The sequence below is a fragment of the Coregonus clupeaformis genome, unplaced genomic scaffold, assembly GCF_020615455.1.
Source record: "Coregonus clupeaformis isolate EN_2021a unplaced genomic scaffold, ASM2061545v1 scaf1108, whole genome shotgun sequence".
Classification (NCBI taxonomy): Eukaryota; Metazoa; Chordata; class Actinopteri; order Salmoniformes; family Salmonidae; genus Coregonus; species Coregonus clupeaformis.
Window position 1 is genome coordinate 22,626 of NW_025534562.1, and position 23,427 is coordinate 46,052.

The window sequence follows — 23,427 nt, forward strand, 5'->3', positions numbered from 1 at the left end:
TTATTTACTGCAGTGTCTATTAATTGTCTAAACGCATGGCTGCTTTCCCACTCTATATTGCATATAGAGTTTTCAAAAATGCCTTAGTATACATAATTCCCAAACATTCTAAGAATTTATGAAAACGTGAAAATGACGATAAGTGGTCGCTTGTCAGAAAATGTTTGTAAAATAGTCATATTCTTCCTGGGGGTGTATATGAACAGATTATAATAAGATTTCATGTTGCTAAAAGGCTGTCAGTTCTACTTTAAATGCAACAATGTTTCACACACATAAGTTATTTTCAAAGAGATGGCTAACAACAGCAAGCGTGCTGCAATAAAAAACACAGTTCCACTCACCAGATGATGATCATTTGAAACTTAACTTCTTGTTGAAAGTTATTCTTGGAAAAGGAGAAGCTATCAAATTAGCAACAACATCCTCTTTGATGACAGCTGCTGCAGCTGCTGCAAACTAGCCGACAACAAAAGCTAGCTAGCTTGACCGTGGGAAAACTACTGCTCGCTATTGCGCAGTGACCTGTTGGCATTCAAGAAGGCAGAAGTTTCCATACATTTTTGTAAAAACGGTCCCACTCATTAAGTAAAAATGTGATTGGTTGATTCCACTGTCACTCCAAAATTGTGCCCTAATACAGTTGAATTGCAGATGCCTTTATCTAGCTTCTGATGGCCTAGGCAATGGCTGATTTAGCTAGCTAGATTTCTCACCCCAGAGACCAGCAAAGAAAAATCCAGATTGGATATTTTTTTATCTTCAGTGTTAACCCTTTCCTTTCCAACAAAAACTGAAAAGATAAAATCATTGTTGCTGACTGTGTTTGGGTTAGTAATCATTTGTAGAGTGGCTCTATTTTCCCCTCAGCATGCATTTTTTCACTATTTTGAATGTCTAAAGAATACATATGTTGTTCTGAAATAATATATGAACACAGAAATACTGGATATTTTGAACTCTTATCATGGTGGTGATTTGACAAAATTACAATCTTGGTCTTGAATTGGACTCGCATTTTTCTGGTCTCGGACCCCTTGTTCCCCTACCGGTCTCGGTCTTGACTCGGTCTCGCCCCCCCTCCGTTCTTGGTCTTGACTCGGACTCTATTTGCTCCGGTCTTGGTCTTGAATCGATTACAAGGCTGTGCATATTTACATTTGGTAAGATAATATTTTGTATATGTTACAATTGGTGTATTAAAAGGAGCAGAGAGCGTGTGACGCAGTGACGGCACCAGGAATGTTTCCCTGAAGTGTGGCTTGGTCGTTGCATAGGGGTGCTTGCAATAATTCAAAAACAACATGTCGCCGGAGGGGATGGCTGCCATTTTGCAGGCTCCTAACCAACTGTGCTATATTGTTAGTTTTTTCGAATTTTTTGTAAATTATTTTTTTACTTATTGTGTACATAATGTTGCTGCTACTGTCTCTTATGATCGAAAATAACTTCTGGACATCAGAACAGCAATTAGTCACCTCGAACTGGACGAAAAATTTTTCTTTAACGAGTCCGACGGAAAGGATATACAGCTTTCTCGGAAACGGGCCCAAATCCCAGTCATTTGCATGAAGAAAAGACAGAGAAAAAGGGGGCAGAGGTCGGGCTGCCTTCTGAGAATTCGTAGGCGAGTGAGTAAACCTCCAGTACTATCCATTCTATTGGCCAACGTGCAATCATTGGAAAACAAAATGGATGATCTACGATCAAGAATATCCTACCAACAGGACATTAAAAACTATAATATCTTGTGTTTAACCGAGTCGTGGCTGAACGACGACACGGATAATATAGAGCTGGCGGGATTTTTCATGCATCGGCATGACAGAGAAGCTACGTCTGGTAAGACGAGGGGTGGGGATGTGTGTCTATTTGTCAATAACAGCTGGAGCGCAAGTCATTACGTTTTCGAGGCTGACGTTTGACAACTTGAACCTTCAGCTCCCTCCACAGATTTTTTATGGGATTAAGGTCTGGAGACTGGCTAGGCCACTCCAGGACCTTAATGTGCTTCTTCTTGATCCACTCCTTTGTTGACTTGGCCGTGTGTTTTGGGTCATTGTCATGTTGGAATACCCATCCACGACCCATTTTCAATGCCCTGGCTGAGGGAAGGAGGTTCTCACCCAAGATTTGACGGTACATGGCACCGTCCATCGTCCCTTTGATGCGGTGAAGTTGTCCTGTCCCCTTAGCAGAAAAACACCCCCAAAGCATAATGTTTCCACCTCCATGTTTGATGGTGCGGATGGTGTTCTTGGGGTCATAGGGTAGCATTCCTCCTCCTCCAAACACGGCGAGTTGAGTTGATGCCAAAGAGCTCGATTTTGGTCTCATCTGACCACAACATTTTCACCCAGTTCTCCTCTGTATCATTCAGATGTTCATTGGCAAACTTCAGACAGGCCTGTATATGTGTTTTCTTGAGCAGGGGGACCTTGTGGGCGCTGCAGGATTTCAGGATGTAGTTCTGGGCTGATTCCTCACCGTTCTCATGATCATTGCAACTCCACGAGGTGAGATCTTGCATGAAACCCCAGGCTGAGGGAGATTGACAGTTCTTTTGTGTTTCTTACATTTGCGAATAATCGCACCAACTGTTGTCACCTTCTCACCAAGCTGCTTGGCGATGGTCTTGTAGCCCATTCCAGCCTTGTGTAGGTCTACAATATTGTCAATGACATCCTTGGAGAGCTCTTTGGTCTTGGCCATGGTGGCGAGTTTGGAATCTGATTGATTGCTTCTGTGGACAGGTGTCTTTTATACAGGTAACAAGCTGAGAATAGGAGCACTCCCTTTAAGTGTGTGCTCCTAATCTCAGCTCGTTACCTGTATAAAAGACACCTGGGAGCCAGATATCTTTCTGATTGAGAGGGGTCAAATACTTATTTCCCTCATTAAAATGCAAATCAATTTATAAAAATGTTTACATGCGTTTTTTCTGGATTTTTTTGTTGTTATTCTGTCTCTCACTGTTCAAATAAACCTACCATTAAAATTATAGACTGATCATTTCTTTGTCAGTGGGCAAACGTACAAAATCAGCAGGGTATCAAATACTTTTTTCCCTCACTGTAAGTAAACAAGTAAATGCTCATCCAGAAGCGGCGCTCCTAGTGGCCGGGGATTTAATGCAGGCAAACTTAAATCCGTTTTACCTCATTTCTACCAGCATGTCACATTTGCAACCAAAGGGGAAAAAAACTCTAGACCACCTTTACTCCACACACAGAGACGCATACAAAGCTCTCTCTCGCCCTCCATTTGGCAAATCTGACCATAATTCTATCCTCCTTATTCCTTCTTACAAGCAAAAACTAAAGCAGGAAGTACCCGTGACTCGCTCAATATGGAAGCGGTCAGATGACGCGGATGCTACGCTACAGGACTGTTTTGCTAACACAGACTGGAATATGTTCCAATGGCATTGAGGAGTATACCACCTCAGTCATCGGCTTCATCAATAAGTGCATCGATGACGTCATCCCCACAGCGACCATACGTACATATCCCAACCAGAAGCCATGGATTACAGGCAACATCCGCATCGAGCTAAAAGCTAGAGCTGCCGCTTTCAAGGAGCGGGACACTAATCCGGACGCTTATAAGAAATCCTGCTACGCCCCAGACGAACCATCAAACAGGCAAAGCGTCAATACAGGATTAAGATTGAATCCTACTACACCGGCTCTGACACTCGTCGGATGTGGCAGGGCTTGAAAACTATTACAGACTACAAAGGGAAACCCAGCCTCAAGCTGCCCAGTGACGCGAGCCTACCAGACAAGCTAAATGCCTTTTATGCTTGTGTACTCAAAGCATGAGCGGACCAACTGGCAAGTGTCTTCACTGACATTTTCAACCTCTCCCTGACCGAGTCTGTAATACCTACATGGTTCAAGTAGACCACCATAGTCCCTGTGCCCAAGGAAGCGAAGGTAACCTGCCTAAATGATTAACGCCCGTAGCACTCACGTGGGTAGCCATGAAGTGCTTTGAAAGGCTGGTCATGGCTCACATCAACAGCATCATACCGGATACCCTAGACCCAAGCCAATTCGCATACCGCCCCAACAGATCCACAGATCTCAATCGCACTCCACACTGCCCTTTACCACCTGGACAAAAGGAACACCTATGTGAGAATGCTGTTCATTGACTACAGCTCAGCGTTCAACACCATAGCACCCTAGAAGCTCTTCACTAAGCTAAGGACCCTGGGACTAAACACCTCCCTCTGAAACTGAATCCTGGACTTCCTGATGGGCCGTCCCCAGGTGGTAAGGGTAGGCAACAACACATCTGCCACGCTGATCCTCAACACTGGGGCCCCTCAGGGGTGAGTGCTTAATCCTCTCCTGTACTTCCTGTTCACCTACGACGGCTTGGCCAAACACGACTCCAACACCATCATTAAGTTTGCTGACGACACAACAGTGGTAGGCCTGATCACCGACAACGATGAGACAGCCTATAGGGAGGAGGTCAGAGACCTGGCAGTCTGGTGCCAGGACAACAACCTCTCCCTCAATGTGAGCAAGACAAAGGAGCTGATAATGGACTACATGAAAAGGCAGACCGAACAGGCCCCCATGAACATCGACGGGGCTGTAATGGAGTGGGTCGAGAGTTTAAAGTTCCTTGGTGTCCACATCACCAAAGAAATATCATGGTCCAAACACACCAAGACAGTCGTGAAGAGGGCACAACAACACCTTTTCCCCCTCAGGAGACTGAAAATATTTGGCATGGGTCCCCAGATCCTCAAAAAGTTATCCAGCTGCACCATCGAGCGCATCCTGAACCGGTTGCATCACCGCCTGGTATGTCAACTGCTCGGCATACGACCGTAAGGTGCTACAGAGGGTAGTGCGTACGGCCCAGTACATGCTGGGGCCAAGCTTCCTGCCATCCAGGACCTATATACTAGGCGGTGTCAGAGGAAGGCCCAAAAAATTGTCAAAGACTCCAGTCACCCAAGTCATAGACTGTTCTCTCTGCTACCGCACGGCAAGCGGTACCAAAGCGCCAAGTCTAGGACCAAAAGGCTTCTAACAGCTTCTACCCCCAAGCCATAAGACTGCTGAACAATATATCAAATGGCCACCCAGACAAATGCCCCCCCATTTGTTTTTACACTGCTGCTACCCGCTGTCTATTATCTATGTATAGTCACTTTACCTCTACCTACATGTACAAATTACCTCGACTAACCTGTACCCCTGTACATTGACACGGTACCCCCTGTATATAGCCTCGTTATTGTTATTTTATTGTGTTATTTTTTACTTTCGTTTATTTAGTAAATATTTTCTTAACTCTTTCTTGAACTGCATTGTTGGTTAAGGGCTTGTAAGTAAGCATTTCACTGTAAGGTCTACACCTGTTGTATTCGGCGCATGTGACAAATCAAGTTTTATTTGATTTGAATTCAATAATATATTATTAGACAAGCAATAACAAGTCCATACCCGTTTCGAAAAAAAAGCATTTCATTTATTTCGTAATGCTACATTTATCCACTTTTACCAGACGAATCAAATTGAAATGAGTTGGAGGCTAGGTAGCTTTGTCAGCATAGGCCTACAAAACACATAACAAAGGCTTCACACTTTTATGAGAAGGCTATAAATATAATCTACAGTGGTGGGAGAGGTTGGAATGAAGGCCAAACACTCAGTCAACACAGACTAGATACATGGAGTCAGAAGGCAGTTTCTGGAGCAGTGAGCAGTTACCTACTCTGTAAACTTATATTTAGTTGCAGGTTTTGTGACATCTGTGGTTCTGAAACACAATGGTCACCCACCATGCTGACTACATTGCAGATAAATGCCAGATCTCAGAACGCCTGGACTGATGTTTATTAACATATCAACTAACCACATCATATGGTATAATAATCGGATGTGGCACGCAACCATTGGTTGATAAAACGCCCATAAGAGTCTCTTACACTAGTTGCTCTAATAATGTTTACATATTTTTGCTTTACTCATCTCATATGTATATCCTGTATTCTATTCTACTGTATTTTAGTCTATGCCACTCTGACATTGCTCGTCCTAATATTTATATATTTCTTAATTCCATTCTTATACTTTTATATTTGTGTGTATTGAGTGTATTGTTGTGAATTGTTAGATATTACTGCACTGTTGGAGCAAGAAACACAAGCACCCGCAATAACATCTGCTAAACATGTGTATGTGACCAATAACATTTGATTTGATTTGATTGGGAATCATTGCAGACGCATTCCAGATCTCAGAACTCCTGGATTGATGTTCAATGGCACGCAACCATTGGTTGATGCAACACCACCAATAAGAGTCTCTGGAACCATGATCCTATATGACCTATAGAGAAAGGTCCTGCCCCCAGGGACATGGAGTCTGAGGTCAAGTTGATCAGACACATTGGTCCCACACTGATGTCATTTCAACGTTGTGATTTTGAACAGATTTAGAGTTCAACGTGTAAATAGGAAGAAGGAAGTGGATTATGAACAGGTTCTGAAAGAGGAAGTATTAACTTCTTGAGAAAGGAATGTTAGCTGGAATGTCACAGTCTGTATGGCTCATTATTGTAGCTATTTTCACAACATTTAATCCATAGAAGGGTCCTTTGGAGGAAGGATTGTTGATATATATTTGACATTTGTATCTTTAAGCATAATTGAGAAATAATTAATTAAAGTTGGAACATTTGTGACTTTTAATGACCCTGTTCTCAACATTGATCATTGGCGGGGGCCATCTAGTGGATTGGGCTGTCACTTGTCCTGCCTCTTCCAAAAGGCTTGGCGAGGACGAGTCCCCTGCTCCCCCAGAGACGCTTCTGTTACAACAGCTGCAGCTGAAGGGAGGTTGTGTGATTTCCAGTATTTGACTGGTCTGTTTAAATCAGGGATTAGTCTGTTTCGTATATGGTCATATCCTCTGGCGTACGGCTCAAATGGCAGCATGTCTACCAATAAATCAAAGCCAAATTACTTTAGATATATTGCTGTGGAAGCTGGATGTATTTCGGACACACACATGGCCATATTGGACTTGTAAATTATCTGTTGCTTTGGCACGCTTCTTGTAACTCTGCTATTTACTGTATGGGATCAAATTGGAGTTTCATGAACAGTTCAGCAGATGTGGTTTGATACCATCTCTATGACGGAGGGTCATGAAGCAATCCAAAACAATTTAAGGCTGCATGTATTTCTGACACCCAGTTTGGAACATGGCCATGTTTGGAAAAGGTCACTGGCAGGGGGTAATCATTTTGGAGTTGTTTGTCTTAAGATCTGTAAAGCTTGCTGAAAAACACAACAGCTCCACATTTGATCCAAGTGTTTATCCTTGTAAATGTATTAGATTAATATTACATTTAGCCCACCATTAACTTCACACTGCATGCTGAAAGGTGAAGACCTCATACCTATACTGTGGACCACAGAGAGATCCGATACAGAACAGCACATTATTCTGACCTTATTAGTCGACCATGAGGTCCTCACATTGCTGACACCGTAATATATTTAAAGCGAGATATGTGATCTGGGAAATAAGATCTGTATTAACTGAGCCAAGCTGGGTTGTTTTGTGGATCCATGCCACAGCATGTGACATTTCATTTCCAGATTTAGATTTCTACTGGCTGTGACATTTTAATGGATTGAATCATGGAGAAAAAACATGCTGATGTGAGCTAAGGCTCTGGGGTGTCTCAGGCAAACTCCTGTCTGTGGTGATAAAACTACTTTGGATCATTTAAAGCACCCTTAAAATGTATTGGATCAAGAGTTACTATCCCATCCTCCCAAGGCCCTGCTAAAATACATCAAATATGTACAATGAGTTTTATAATGATAGTTTACTCAACTGCTTAATGACATCTGTCAGTTAATAACAGTATATCAGGGGCCTGCAACTCCTGTTCTGGACAGCCCATCCACATGGCGTGCAGGCTCTTGTTCCACCCCAGCTCTAACACAGTGGGTTCAGCTAAATCAGAGAGGAAGTGGCGAAGTGAGAGGTTTTACTCCTCTCAAAATATGTCCATGAACATAAGCCCACAATGTGAATAATTTTTGTATGGAGGTCAATGAGAGAGTGTTGAATTTGGTCAACAAAAAATGGAATTGATCATTTGCTACATAAGGCTTATTTGATCTAATAAAAGTTTGGTAATGGTTAGGTTGTTGAGAACGCCCTGATATAAGTGGACGCATGTGGCATTTCAGTTGTGCCTGTTGTCATAGAGATAGATAGAGGACTCATCATGGATGTAACTTGTTTTAGCATGGACATTGCCATTGAGAGCTTCCACCATTTTAAAGTAGTCAACTGGGTGGGGATTCCTATGAGTTGGGAGCCATCAGCCAATGAAGAATAATACAACTGATACTTTAAAATAGATTTAGCCTCAATGGCGCTGTGCATGCTGTCACAGATGCTATAATGACACAGATAGATGTATGTATATATGTTAATTCTTACATTCATGCCCTCAGTTTATGCTAAATGCTATTGCTCCTTTCTTATGTTTATCCTGGTAGTCTCCTAAATTTGTAGCTATATGTTACGTCCATTCCCTTTACCTGGTCACCTGGCACTACCTGGTCATTCATTCACCTTTATGTTGATGTGTTCCTAATATGTTTCCCTCTTGTTTCCCTTCCAGACCACCACATCCTTCCACAACCTAACCTTCCTACCAGCTTTACAAGCTCCAACTCTTAAACCCCAAACCTTGATGAAAATCCATTCCAAACCCTCTCCCCATGTGCTCTGGGTTAGTGTTCAAATGTGTTTAATAAACACCCTAAATCTGGATTCCTCCTCTCCATCTCCTCAATGCATTATTCTTGCCGATTCGCCATGTTGGCAGCAACAATCCTAAACCAGTCAGTCATATAGAAAACGTCCTAATACAGTTTGTTCTAGAAACTCATAATCCTAAACATCATCTACTTTTAAATGACAAATAATTTTAGTTCACTTCCTGAATTGACCTGAAATGACCCCAGCCCTGATCTCGATACAGTGTTCACTGCATTGTGAGGAGACCCATGGCTGTAAAGTCAGTTGAGGTCTTTGAGGCAAAAATCACAGTTGTCTCGTTGGGTATGACAGCTGTACATATTCCTCTGTCACGGATCTAAGGTCTGTTTTATCCCAAAGGGTAACTTCTGCCCAGAGTAAGTTTGGAGCTTAGACAAACATGTCCCTCAAATAAAAAAACACAAGTCATATATCATACATTATCACAGTGGTACAACGTATCTGACTGTTGAGAACTCAATATGTTTCCTATTATGTGCCCCCTAAATTAATATAATCCTATAATAGCATGTTTGCTAAAGGAATATATGTGATCCTAAATGGAAATATCACTAATTTGATATACATCTCTTTTCGTAAAGCCATTGGGCATCTTCTCCATCCTTGAAGAGGAGTGCATGTTCCCCAAGTCTTCAGACACTACCTTCAAGGACAAGCTGTACGCCCAGCATCTTGGGAAAACAAATGCGTTTGAGAAGCCCAAGCCTGCCAAAGGCAAGGCAGAGGCCCACTTCTCCCTGGTGCACTACGCTGGTACTGTGGACTACAACATCACTGGCTGGCTGGAGAAGAACAAGGATCCCCTGAACGACTTAGTTTGTCAGTTATATGGGAAGTCAGGAGTCAAAATTCTGTCTGCCCTGTATCCCGCTGCCCACCTGAGGGTAAGTATCAAGTCAAAATATTTAATTAGGCACTAGCTACAACTCAGACCCACATTTTCTTTAAAATAGCTTTGAATGTATCACAATTGTATCACAATTTTCTCAGGGTTTATCACTGGGTCAATTTACTCGTACTCTCGGTTAAAGTGGCAACATGTAACTTTTTGGGCAGCCCCACCAAATTCACATAGAAATGTGAGTTGTAGATCTCTCATTCTACTTGAAAGCAAGTCTAAGAAGCGGTAGATTAAGTTTTGTTTTTGCATCTTTTACTTTCGGTTTTGTACATCAGCTTCAAACAGCTGAAACAACAATATTTTTGGTTATAGAACATATATTTCACAGCCATTAAGCTGGTATAATGATTCTCTACACTATGCTAGCTAATTTTTTTCACATAGGTTTTAGCAACCAGGAAATGGCGGAGAGATTTCTGCATTGTGCAACTTTAATTTAATTATACAATAGGTGTTATTTTACACAAATCTCATTGGTCACATTTGCATCTAGATAAGTGTGAAGTTAACCAGAGATTCTCTGGTTTATAATTAGTGTGCTTGCTGAAGACAAGACCACTCTAGTTTCTTACATACTCTTATTATTATTCTATTTATTCCACCCGCTCTAGGAAATGTACTTTTCTAGTTATCTTGAACTTTCCCCATTTTAACAGATACAAGCAAGAAAGGAGGCAAGAAGAAGGGTGGTTCCATGCAGACTGTGTCCTCCCAGTTCAGGGTGAGCTTTTGAAAGTTGAATATTCAGTCCTTCAAGAGGTGCATTGATAATCATAAATGATGTCTGAGAAAATGGTTTGTAACCCTCTTACAGGAGAACTTACATAAGCTGATGACCAACTTGAGGAGCACTCATCCTCACTTTGTGCGCTGCCTGATCCCCAACGAGTCAAAGACTCCAGGTACAAGAAATATTGAGTGAAATATTACATCTTATCAGTACAGTATCAGTGACTTTAACAATCTCAATCTTTAACTTGTTTATGTGTATTAAAAGAGACTTGGTTTGTTTTACCAGGTCTGATGGAGAACTTCCTGGTTATCCACCAGCTCAGGTGTAATGGTGTACTGGAGGGTATCAGGATCTGCAGAAAGGGCTTCCCCAGCAGAATCATCTATGCTGACTTCAAGCAGAGGTACACACACACACACACACACACACACACACACACACACAGAAAGATCTGCTTCAAGGGATTTCCCAGCATCAGAATAGTCTGACCTTATAAGTAATACAGTCAGGTCCAAAATGACTGGCACTCTTGCTAAGATGAGCAGGAAAGACTGGTATCAAATGTATAATAAAGATACTGAACTATATTGTATGGTCAAACATTTGTGACAGTTATATTATTTTATACTATTACAATTGTTCAGAGAAAGAGAGTTAAAATAATATAATTTTGTTTGATTTGTTTAGTGTTTTTTGCTCATCTTCATCAAGGGTGACCTCACTGTAATAATTATAATTATGACCTCAATGTATAACCAACCTATTACAGCTTGGCATACTTTAAAACTGTCTCCTCATTCAGGTACAAAGTACTGAATGCCAGTGTCATCCCCGAGGGCCAGTTCATGGACAACAAGAAGGCTTCAGAGAAGCTGCTTGGTTCCATTGATGTGAATCACGAAGATTACAAGTTTGGACACACCAAGGTCAGTCAAATACCCCCAGCAAAAGCTGACAACAAAACACATCTTCAATGATAATTTAAACCCTTACCATATAAAATCTCTGCAGTTGATCTATCCATCCTTTTGTTCTTTCTTCTTCATTTAACTAAAGGAAAAGGTGGAAAAACATTGTAGTGTTTTTGTCTTCAAAGTCATTCGTCACATGTGTACATTATTAATCTACAACTGTACAATAACTAACAATTTAGAAACATCCTATCCCATGGTTTGTTTGTTAGCATTGCAAAGTTAATGTTGTTCAAATCAATCTAGTGGATATGTTCCCCTCTTTTGATTCAACCCTTTCTATCTGTCACCATCTGTGGTTCCATTGACCATGTTAACCTGTGTTTCAGGTGTTCTTCAAAGACGGTCTGCTGGGTGTTCTGGAGGAGATGAGAGATGAGAAGCTGGCCTCTCTGGTCGGCATGGTCCAGGATCTCAGCCGTGGATTCCTCATGAGGAGAGAGTTTAGCAAGATGATGGTGAGGAATTGTGGACATCTTGGCAAAGCATACTGTCAACCACCTGTATCTACTGCATTATGATAACATGCTGTATATGCTGTGAGTTGTTCAGAATAAGAAAGTTCATCTTATAATGCTCTATTAAAGCTAAAATCCTTAATTGAAACATTAACAAAGAGGAAACCCCGCCTCTGTTTTGGTATACAGCTGTGGGATGGGCCTGGATCATTGCAACTATTCTCTAATTGGTAGACAGAGATATGGTGATAGTTTTAAGCTTGTTTTGAGTCCATACAGTGTTTGTTTCCATTTACATTGTTTGCAAACATTGTAGTAAAACAAGCTTATATTTGGGGTTAATTAATTTATAAGTCCATTTATAAATCCAAAAATGGATGTAGCAGTTAAGGATTATATCTTTGTAGCTTCAGTTTGGCATTTAGCAAGCTGTTCAATTGTCTTTTAAATGTGTGGTATTTACCCATTCATTCTTGAAGAACATAAAATGCCTCATGAGCTTAGCATGCATGACCTGTCAATCCTTGCATCTAGAGTTCGGGGCGTTCCATTTTGTTGTTCTTCTAAACCCTGAATGTTGCTTTAAGCATCAATCAATCAATCAATTTTATTTATATAGCCCTTCGTACTAGCTAATATCTCGAAGTGCTAAACCAGCCTAAAACCCAAAAAGTAATGCGTGTAGAAGCACTGGCTAAAAAACTCCTAGAAAGGCCAAAACCTAGGAAGAAACCGAGGAACCAGATGAGGTTCTGCTGTGCCGGTGAGAATCAGAACCAGCAAGATGTTCAAAAATGTTCATAAGTGACAAGCATGGTCAAATAATAACTCACCATGCCACTAAATCGTTTCTGTCGACCAGAGATTCCATCTTCACCATCCAGTACAATGTCCGCTCATTCATGAATGTGAAACACTGGCCATGGATGAAAGTCTATTACAAGATCAAGCCCCTGCTGAAGAGCGCTGAGACTGAGAAGGAGCTGGCCAACATGAAGGAGAACTATGAGAAGATGCAGACAGACCTGGCCAAGGCTCTGGCCAAGAAGAAGGAGTTTGAGGAGAAGTTGGTGTCCCTGGTGCAGGAGAAGAATGACCTGGCGCTCCAAGTTGCATCTGTGAGTGAACAACAACCCTCATATGGGTACATTTACACACAAATGAATACACACATGAACACACACACACACACACTGTAAAGTATGTGGCAAACTCATACCATTTCTATTGCCAATGTAATATGCTGTATTTATTTCATGAATTTCTATTGATTTGCTCTGACCTCTTTGACTAAAGTGTATATTTTGATACACAAAGTGAGGCCGCAGATCTTTTCTCCTGCTCTGAAACCAGGAAGGAGAGAGTCTGAACGATGCTGAGGAAAGGTGCGAGGGCTCATCAAGAGCAAGATCCAGCTGGAGGCCAAACTCAAAGAGACGACCGAGAGGCTGGAGGATGAGGAGGAGATCAATGCTGAGTTGACTGCCAAGAAGAGGAAGCTGGAGGATGAGTGCTCTGAGCTGAAGAAGGACATTGATGACCTGGAGCTCACCCTGGCCAAAGTGGAGAAGGAGAAGCACGCCACTGAAAACAAGGCTTGGTGTCTTACCATAGACAGTCTAACCAAACAATAATCCAAACAATAATCAACTCAAAACATAGCTTAACAATAATGGAATTCAAGTTGTATTGTGGGTGCAGGAAAAATTAAGACACAACAGTTGAATTTCAGTTGCGGGTACTCCCCACATTCATTGCATGTTCTGTTCCCCTCATTTATGACTTCCATTCAGTACACTGGCATAGTGTACACTGCCATCTAGTGTTACATCTATAGTACAGTACATGTTGACACATTTCTAATTTAAATGAATGCAATATATAACAAACTAAATCTCCCCTTTATGGTGAAGTATAATTATGTTGTGACCATTTTCAGGTTAAAAACCTGACAGAGGAGATGGCATCCATGGATGAGAGTGTTGCCAAGCTGACCAAGGAGAAGAAAGCCCTCCAAGAGGCCCACCAGCAGACACTGGATGACCTGCAGGCAGAGGAGGACAAAGTCAACACTCTGACCAAGGCCAAGACCAAGCTGGAACAGCAAGTGGATGACGTGAGTGGAGTTCGACATTTTAACCATGATAGAATGTAAGATGATATTATCTTCAGTTGTTTAGATTTTAACAATATATTTGTTTTTATCTTATAGCTTGAGGGTTCTCTGGAGCAAGAGAAGAAGCTCCGTATGGACCTAGAGAGATCCAAGAGAAAGCTGGAGGGAGATCTGAAACTGACCCAGGAGTCCATAATGGACCTGGAGAATGACAAGCAGCAGGCTGATGAGAAAATCAAGAAGTAAACACAAACAAATGACTACAGTATCAGCTGCTATAATGGTTGTTCTTGATTAATTATGAATTAGCATTTGCAAGTGATTCTTAAAAGCAACGTGAATGTTTTATACTCCCTTTACACTATCAAACCTAAACCAACTCTGCAATCAACGTATTTGTGTTTTTTAGGAAGGAGTTTGAGACCACCCAGCTCCTCAGCAAGATTGAGGATGAGCAGTCTCTGGGAGCTCAGCTGCAGAAGAAGATCAAGGAACTCCAGGTACAGTACAAGATCAAAGGATCTAAGCTCCAGACACACTGAATAATTTCCTGAAATAAACGGACACATTTGTCCATGTGACTTCTGATGGCTCGGTAGGTGTTTCCTGCTGACATTTCCTACCATTGTAAAGATGGTGCTTCCATAGAGTTAGATAGAGGACTCATCTTTGTGTCTGTGCCATTATGGCGTTTGTGACAGAAAAGGCATCTCCGTTTTCTAAGTAGTCATTTTTTAACCCGATCGAACAACCCAAGAACACTTGAGGCTGTAATCGCTGCCAAAGGTGCTTCAACAAAGTAATGTGTAAAGGTTCTGAATGAATACTTATGTAAATGTGCTATTTCAGTTTTTTTTAGTTTTTTATACATTTGCAAACATTTCTAAGAATCTGTTTTTTTTGTCTTTATGGGGTGTTGTGTGTAGAATGATGAGGAAAAAAATTAAATTAATCAATTTTAGAATAAAGCTGTAACGTATTAAAATGTGGAAAAAGTAAAGGTGTCTGAATATTTTCTGAATGCACTGTACAGGATCAAAGGATCTAAGCTCCAGACACACTGAATAATTTCCTGAAATAAACGGACACATTTGTCCATGTGACTTCTGATGGCTCGGTAGGTGTTTCCTGCTGACATTTCCTACCATTGTAAAGATGGTGCTTGTGGTCCTCTGTAGCTCAGATGGTAGAGCACAGCGCTTGTAACGCTCAAGGTAATGGGTTCGATCCCCGGGACCACCCATACACAAAAATGTATGCACGCATGACTGTAAGTCGCTTTGGATAAAAGCGTCTGCTAAATGGCTTATTATTATTACATACTATTATTATTTTGTTAGGTTCAATTGTTTCAACTGTATTGTAGTGTTAATCCCCCTGCTCCTGTCCCCTGTTCTAGGCCCGTATTGAGGATCTGGAGGAGGAAATTGAGGCTGAGCGTGCTGCCAGGGCTAAGGTTGAGAAGCAGAGGGCCGATCTCTCCAGGGAACTTGAGGAGATCAGCGAGAGGCTGGAGGAGGCCGGAGGCGCCACTGCTGCTCGGATTGAGATGAACAAGAAGCGTGAGGCTGAGTTCCAGAAGCTGCGTCGTGATCTTGAAGAGTCCACCCTGCAGCGTGAGGCCACAGCCGCCGCTCTGCGCAAGAAGCAGGCCGACAGTGTGGCTGAGCTCGGGGAGCAGATCGACAACCTGCAGCGCGTCAAGCAGAAGCTGGAGAAGGAGAAGAGCGAGTACAAGATGGAGATTGATGACCTCTCCAGCAACATGGAGGCTGTCGCCAAGGCTAAGGTGAGTAGTGATGTTTTGGTCAAGCATTGTTGAGGAGGGTCAACTACATTACCATTGAAGTGAACTGAAGTTAACAGCAGTCCCATATATAAAGTAATGATGGTACATGTTTCACTAACAGGGCAATCTGGAGAAGATGTGCCGTACTCTAGAGGACCAGCTGAGCGAGCTCAAGACTAAGAATGATGAGAATGTTCGCCAGGTCAACGACATCAGCGGACAGAGGGCCAGACTCCTGACAGAAAATGGTACCATCAACAATGAACTACAACCCAATGCTTTCCTTCAGTTGAACACAATAACATGTGTTGGGGGCTGTATCCACATAATTTCTACTGTACTATTCACCACCTACCATTGCCGTACAATACCTCACAATACATTTTCAATCTTAGAGAACAGAGACCCTATTAACTAGATATCCCTCTATCCCTGCAGGAGAGTTTGGCCGCCAGCTGGAGGAGAAGGAAGCCCTGGTGTCTCAGCTGACCAGAGGAAAACAGGCCTTCACCCAGCAGCTGGAGGAGCTGAAGAGGGCGATTTGAGGAGGAGGTCAAGGTAAGGGACCCAAAATGGACTCCACTGACCACAGAGTTTAGAGCCATATCTTCATATAGATGGTGACTATGCCACCCTTAGAGTCTTCTACTCATGTAATTTGTTTGACTATCTCTCTAATCTCTCTTTCTCTTTCACAGGCTAAAAATGCACTGGCCCATGGTGTCCAGTCTGCCCGCCATGACTGTGACCTCCTGAGGGAGCAGTTTGAGGAGGAGCAGGAGGCCAAGGCAGAGCTGCAACGCGGCATGTCAAAGGCCAACAGTGAGGTGGCTCAGTGGAGGACTAAGTATGAAACTGATGCCATCCAGTGCACAGAGGAACTGGAGGAAGCCAAGTGAGTCGCACGCAACAGCAACAACTCAAATATAGGGGTGTGGATGGTGAGGAGGGTAGGGGGCTCTGAGAAAATGTTACGTCAATATATATTGTAACATATGTTTCAAACCGAAAAACCACCCTCTGTTGTCCAACAGGAAGAAGCTGGCCCAGCGTCTGCAGGAGGCTGAGGAGACTATTGAGGCGACCAACTCCAAGTGCGCCTCCCTGGAGAAGACCAAGCAGCGGCTTCAGGGAGAGGTGGAGGACCTCATGATTGACGTTGAGAGAGCCAACGCATTGGCCGCCAACCTCGACAAGAAGCAGAGGAACTTTGATAAAGTCAAAATTAAAACTACATTTTCTGCTATATAATCAATTGAAGTATAATTGTAGCATGTTTCTGATTCAAAACTCTTCATCTATGACTTCTAATGAAAATCCCATGTATTTCCCTAGGTTCTGGCAGAGTGGAAGCAGAAGTATGAGGAGGGTCAGGCTGAGCTGGAAGGAGCTCAGAAGGAGGCTCGCTCTATGAGCACTGAACTCTTCAAGATGAAGAACTCCTACGAGGAGGCTCTGGATCATCTGGAGACTCTAAAGAGAGAGAACAAGAACCTGCAACGTGAGCATTTGACAGCAATTCTATTTGGCTCATGTTTGACTAATGTTTTGAAAATGGAGGGAACTGTAATCATCAAAACTACTATTACAGAGTTTACATGTACAGTATACAAATATATACAGTAAATGGAACATGTAATTGCTATTGCTTTTAACAACCCAAGGAAGTTGAGGGCAATTAAATTTGTAAGACCGTATGAAGTGCTGTTAATTAATTAACTGTTATCATGATTCAATGTCAACTTCAGTGCATTGGCGATATCCACTGAAAATCTCCCAAGTCTAAACTGCTCCTGTGTGTGTGTGTGTGTGTGTGCAGAGGAGATCTCTGACCTGACTGAGCAGATCGGAGAGACTGGCAAGAGCATCCATGAGCTGGAGAAGGCCAAGAAGACCGTGGAGACAGAGAAGTCTGAGATCCAGACCGCTCTGGAGGAGGCTGAGGTACAAACTACAGCTGTTTGATGGGAAAAGCAGTGTTACACTAGCCAATGCCAGCTACAGGCTAATGCTCCCTGCTTTGGTGTTCATATATATATATATATTTAATTCCATGTACACATCCAAATATATTGAACAATTCACCTGACTGCTTCTCTTTGTCCAGGGCACACTGGAGCACGAGGAATCCAAGATTCTGCGTGTGCAGCTGGAGCTGAACCAGATCAAGGGTGAGGTGGACAGGAAGATTGCTGAGAAGGACGAGGAGATGGAGCAGATCAAGAGGAACAGCCAGAGGATGGTTGAGTCCATGCAGAGCACCCTGGACTCTGAGGTCAGGAGCAGGAATGATGCCCTGAGGGTGAAGAAGAAGATGGAAGGAGACCTGAACGAGATGGAGATCCAGCTGAGCCACTCCAACAGGCAGGCCACTGAGGCCCAGAAACAGCTGAGGAATGTCCAGGGTCAGCTCAAGGTAAAGGGAATGTTCAAAAATCTGAACATGGAGAGGGATTTGTTTGTGAATCTGTAAAAAATAATAGAACAGAGGACTTGAATAGAGTGGACTATGTACTAAAGGTAGAGATATTGGGTAAACTCTTTCCAATTAACATTTCTATCACCAATCCTTTCGCCCCTACTTCCACTAAAACTTTAAAACTTTAAACTACTTCCACAAGTCCTAATGAACCTATGTAATTGTGAAATCCAGGATGCCCAAGTGCACCTTGATGACGCCGTCCGCCGCAGAGGACATGAAGGAACAGGCAGCCATGGTGGAGCGCAGAAACGGTCTGATGGTGGCTGAAATCGAGGAGCTGAGAGTTGCTCTGGAGCAGACAGAGAGAGGCCGCAAAGTGGCTGAGACTGAGCTGGTAGACGCCAGCGAGCGTGTTGGACTGCTGCACTCCCAGGTATGGGTCAAAAGCTATTTCCAATAAAACTCAACCAAGCATACTGTTTACACACCTGGAATGCTTTTAGATTTTCATAATTTAAGCCTTGTGACTTGTGAGTCAAACAAATTGTCATGTTTCCTCCTTCAGAACACCAGCCTTCTGAACACTAAGAAGAAGCTGGAGACTGACCTGGTGCAGGTGCAGGGAGAGGTGGACGACATCGTCCAGGAGGCCAGGAATGCAGAGGAGAAGGCCAAGAAGGCCATCACTGACGTGAGTTCTTTAATTACATCGACTTGATTTGTCCCCAAGTGCCAATGGTAGCTGGGCTGGTTAAGAACAACAAAGATCTTAGAGGGGCGTTATGATTGGTGCCAATTGGTGCATTAATTAAACAAACTACTTTGCCAGGCGGCCATGATGGCTGAGGAGCTGAAGAAGGAGCAGGACACCAGCTCTCACCTGGAGAGGGATGAAGAAGAACCTGGAGGTCACAGTCAAGGACCTGCAGCACCGCCTGGATGAGGCTGAGAATCTGGCCATGAAGGGAGGCAAGAAGCAGCTCCAGAAACTGGAGTCCAGGGTGAGTTAACAGCAGGGTGGATTAGAGTGGATTGAAAGACAGATTGCTGGAAATGTATTTGATCATATAAAAATACACAGGATCATTGTTTAATAACTTTTTTCTCTTAATAACCCAGTTAGATCAGGAGTTCCCAAACAGATTTGCTTCACGGACCCCCTTTTTGTGATAGAGAATTCATCAGGGACCCCTCCTACAACTCCTACTTTAGTTTTACTATGACTTCTGCAGTGCGTGGCTGGACTAATCAAGTCTCGGCCCCTGGGAAATAACATTTTAAAGTCACTTTTTGGCACCAGAAACAACATTCTGCAGTTTTAAAGCTAATTTCTGTAATTCTACACATTTTGCCTTTGGGCAGAGAGAAACCGACTGGGCACAAACGTCATTTCAACATCTATTCCACGTTGGTTCAATGTAATTCATTGAAAATTACGTGGAAACAACATTGATTCAACCATTGTGTGCCCGGTGGGAATGTTGTAGTTTTAGAGCTAATTTCTTGCAATTCTACACATTTTGCCATGGGGCGGAGAGAACATTTATAAAGCTTAAATTACGGTGCATTTATATTTTTAAAAAAACATTTGGGGAATATGTTATACTTAAGTAGTGGTGTTGAGAAGAATTGGAGCCAAGACCTTCGATATAAAAAAGTATTTATCCAGTTGCTTCATTCAGGCTTGTACAGTTGTCGTGGGAAGACTTCTAAACTGCAAATCTATTCAAATGTTATTGGTCACATACACATATTTAGCAGATGTTATTGCGGGTGTAGTGAAATGCTTGTGTTCCTAGCTCCAACAGTGCAGTAGTATCTAACAATTCACAACAATACACACAAATCTATATAAGTAAAGAATGAGTTCAGGCAAGTAGGGGCCTCTAGTGGCCATTCTGGTACTGCACCATACACTTAGAAAAGCATTCCAGAATGGACATAGAAATACAAGAAGAATTGAGTTGGAAGAAATGGATCATGGATAGAGTACTGTGGATACCAATATCACTGTGAGCCTCCCAGAACCACGTTGTGCGTCTAAGGGTGAAGAACGTAAATTGTGGATTACTAATATTACATTGTACTGTATTGCACTCTCTAAACTTTGTCCACAGATCACTGGTAGTTTAATCTGTTCTTGCTAGAAATATTCATAAAAAAATGTAAATGTAAATTCCACTTTGGGAACCACTGACCTAGATAATGAAAAAGTTGTTGTTATTATTACAGACCCCTTCAATTAAAATTGTAAAAGTGCATAGGAACAGGCAACAATTGTGCCTCCTTGACTGGGTAGAACACTACACCTCTGTTTTACAAAGATTTGTTACATCGGATTTCACCACAAACAAATGCCTACGTTTATTTCTTCCACAAAGGTGCGTGAGCTCGAGACTGAGGTGGAGGCCGAGCAGAGAAGAGGTGTAGACGCAGTCAAGGGAGTCCGCAAGTATGAGCGGAGAGTCAAGGAGCTCACTTACCAGGTAAGAGGAAGTGCCTTCTTCACACACTTGAAACTAACACAGACAGGTTTGTGTATAAAACTATACTGACATTGATTCTTTGATCTTCTCCCACAGACTGAGGAGGATAAGAAGAACGTTAGCAGACTTCAGGACCTGGTAGATAAGCTGCAGTTGAAAGTGAAGGCCTACAAGAGGCAGGCTGAGGAAGCGGTGAGTGAAATATTCTGAAAGCATTAATTGAGAAAATTAAATCCCCCTACAAAACTTAATGTCCATGCAGTTTAGTTTAAGTAAGTGTTGCTACTTCACATTGCTGTACTGGGGGCTGGTCTAGTGGTAGGGTTGGAGGCAGCGGTTTGATCCCCTGTACCTCCATTCACTTTCTCTGCTGTATCATCCATCTCCCATATACATTGCTATCCTAAATCAGCCAATATTTGCTTTGTTGAAAATACCTAATTTTAAAGTGTAAATACTGATGTTCTGCTCTCCATCTCTTTTCTTCACCCAGGAGGAAGCAGCCAATAGCCATATGTCTAAGTTCAGGAAGGTTCAGCATGAGCTGGAGGAGGCTGAGGAGCGTGCTGACATCGCTGAGACTCAGGTCAACAAGCTCAGAGCCAAGACCCGTGACACTGGAAAGGTACAGAACTGCTGCTAAACCTATACCTGACTCATGTTCAAATATGACCACATCAACACCACCTATGATTCAGTCTTCACAGAGGTCAATACAGACCTTTTACACTCACTCAACTGTATTTAAGATCTCTGAGAAGAACATTTTAAGGTAGGGCAACAACAAAAAAAACATTATTTCAAGTTGGTACCTCAAAATTGAAATCCAAGCTGAGCACTGAGCTTGAAAATGCTTGATCCATTATATTCTTTCCAAGTGTTCATATATTTATCATGTTCATTATTATTACTGATCCATTATATTCTTTCTTTCTTCTGTCACGATCGTCGAGGAGTGAAGGAGACCAAAGCGCAGCGCGTTGAACGAACATGACTTTATTTTGATAAAGTGCACGAACCAAAACAATAAACACTGACGAAACGTGAAGTCCAACAGTACACAGACTGAAAACGGAACAAAAACCCACAAAACCCAGGTGAACCCACACAGTATAAATATGGCTCCCAATCAGAGATAACGAGCCGACAGCTGACACTCGTTACCTCCGATTGGGAGTCATATGAACAATCAACCACAAACCAAACATAGAAATGAACAACTAGATCCAACACAGAAATATACCCAACTGAAAATAACAACCCTGGCTCACTAATAAGAGTCCCGGAGCCAGAGCGTGACATCTTCTTACAGGGCAAATAAGTTGCTGAATAAACAGGACCAAGTCTTATCATTTTCCTGTGTTGCATAAAATATGATTTTCATGGTGAAATGTTGAGCATTGATTAAAAACATGTAGACCTACATACACTTCCTTTGTGACTGTGGACTTATTACTCAGCAAACAGCTTTTTCATACCATACAAATATTGTATTTTAATTAAAGGAGCAATCTGGGATTCCAACAACAACAATGTGGTCACATCAGCTGAGGGAGAAATGTAACCTCTCTCAAATTCATAGACTGAGCTATGGATGTAAGGACTGACCATCCAGAACATCAAAAATATAGTTTTAATTCTTTACACTTGGAGGAATTGGCCAATATGGACAGGCCCAAATTTAAACGTTTCTAAAATTTAAAAAAATGAGAAGCATATGCATAACCATGGTAACAGTTTAATAGGGAACGCTTCTCAGAGAAAAGTTATCAGGAAACAACAGGATATTTGAATTTGAATTTTGTCACAGATTATGTGGACATTAACCTCTCGTGGACAGACTTCATAAAAATAAATGGTTATCGATCATCTGACAAAATAACACATTTTAGTTCTCGGTTGAACCGATATGTGCAAATAAATGGGAAAAGAAATGACAAAAGTGGTATTGATTTATCATTAGCCAATTTGCATTTCCAATAGATTTTTGGCAGCTATACACCCCCATAATGATTAGAGTTCCTCTCCTGCCTACTAGTGGTGAAATTCACATTATTACAGATATTATTACGGTCACGTTTCAGGAGAAGACCCAGGTCCAGACAGTGTTGAAGTAACAAAAGTGTATTACAAAAACAAGGGGCAGGCCAATGACAAGTCAAGGGCAGGCAGAGGTCAGTAATCCAGATCAGAGTCCAAAAGGTACAGAGCGGCAGGCAGTCTCAGGGTCAGGGCAGGCAGAATGGTCAAAACAGGAACTTGACAAAGACAGGTGCAAGGGGGAAACTGCTGGTAGGCTTGTTGAAACAAAACCAACTGGCAACAGATAAACAGAGAACACAGGTATAAATACACTGGAGATAATGTGGAGATGGGCGAGACCTGGAGGGGGGTGGAGACAATCACAAAGACAGGTGAAACAGATCAGGGTGTGACATGGCCATTGGCTCAACTTACCCCAAGGCAAACATTTTGACTATATTAGACCCACACAGCTACAAGGAGGCACTTTCATGCCAGGTTTAAGACCTCATAGAGAAGCTTATAGAGACCCCAACTGATCTATAGAACAATCTTAAAATGATCTACTTTGGTTTAGATACAACCACCACGAAACCTAACATTTTTAAAATCTGTTTTTTGGACCTAACTTGCTTACCACTTTTTCCATGTGGTTTCTACCTTCACAGACTCCATGAAATGATGAGCTC

General features: G+C 42.2%; 1 pseudogene; it reads left to right on the plus strand.

Annotated features, from left to right (window-relative positions):
* Positions 1–1,821: 1,821 nt before the first annotated feature.
* On the plus strand, positions 1,822–21,374 carry LOC123486297 (annotated as a pseudogene).
* The last annotated feature ends 2,053 nt before the right edge of the window (positions 21,375–23,427 follow it).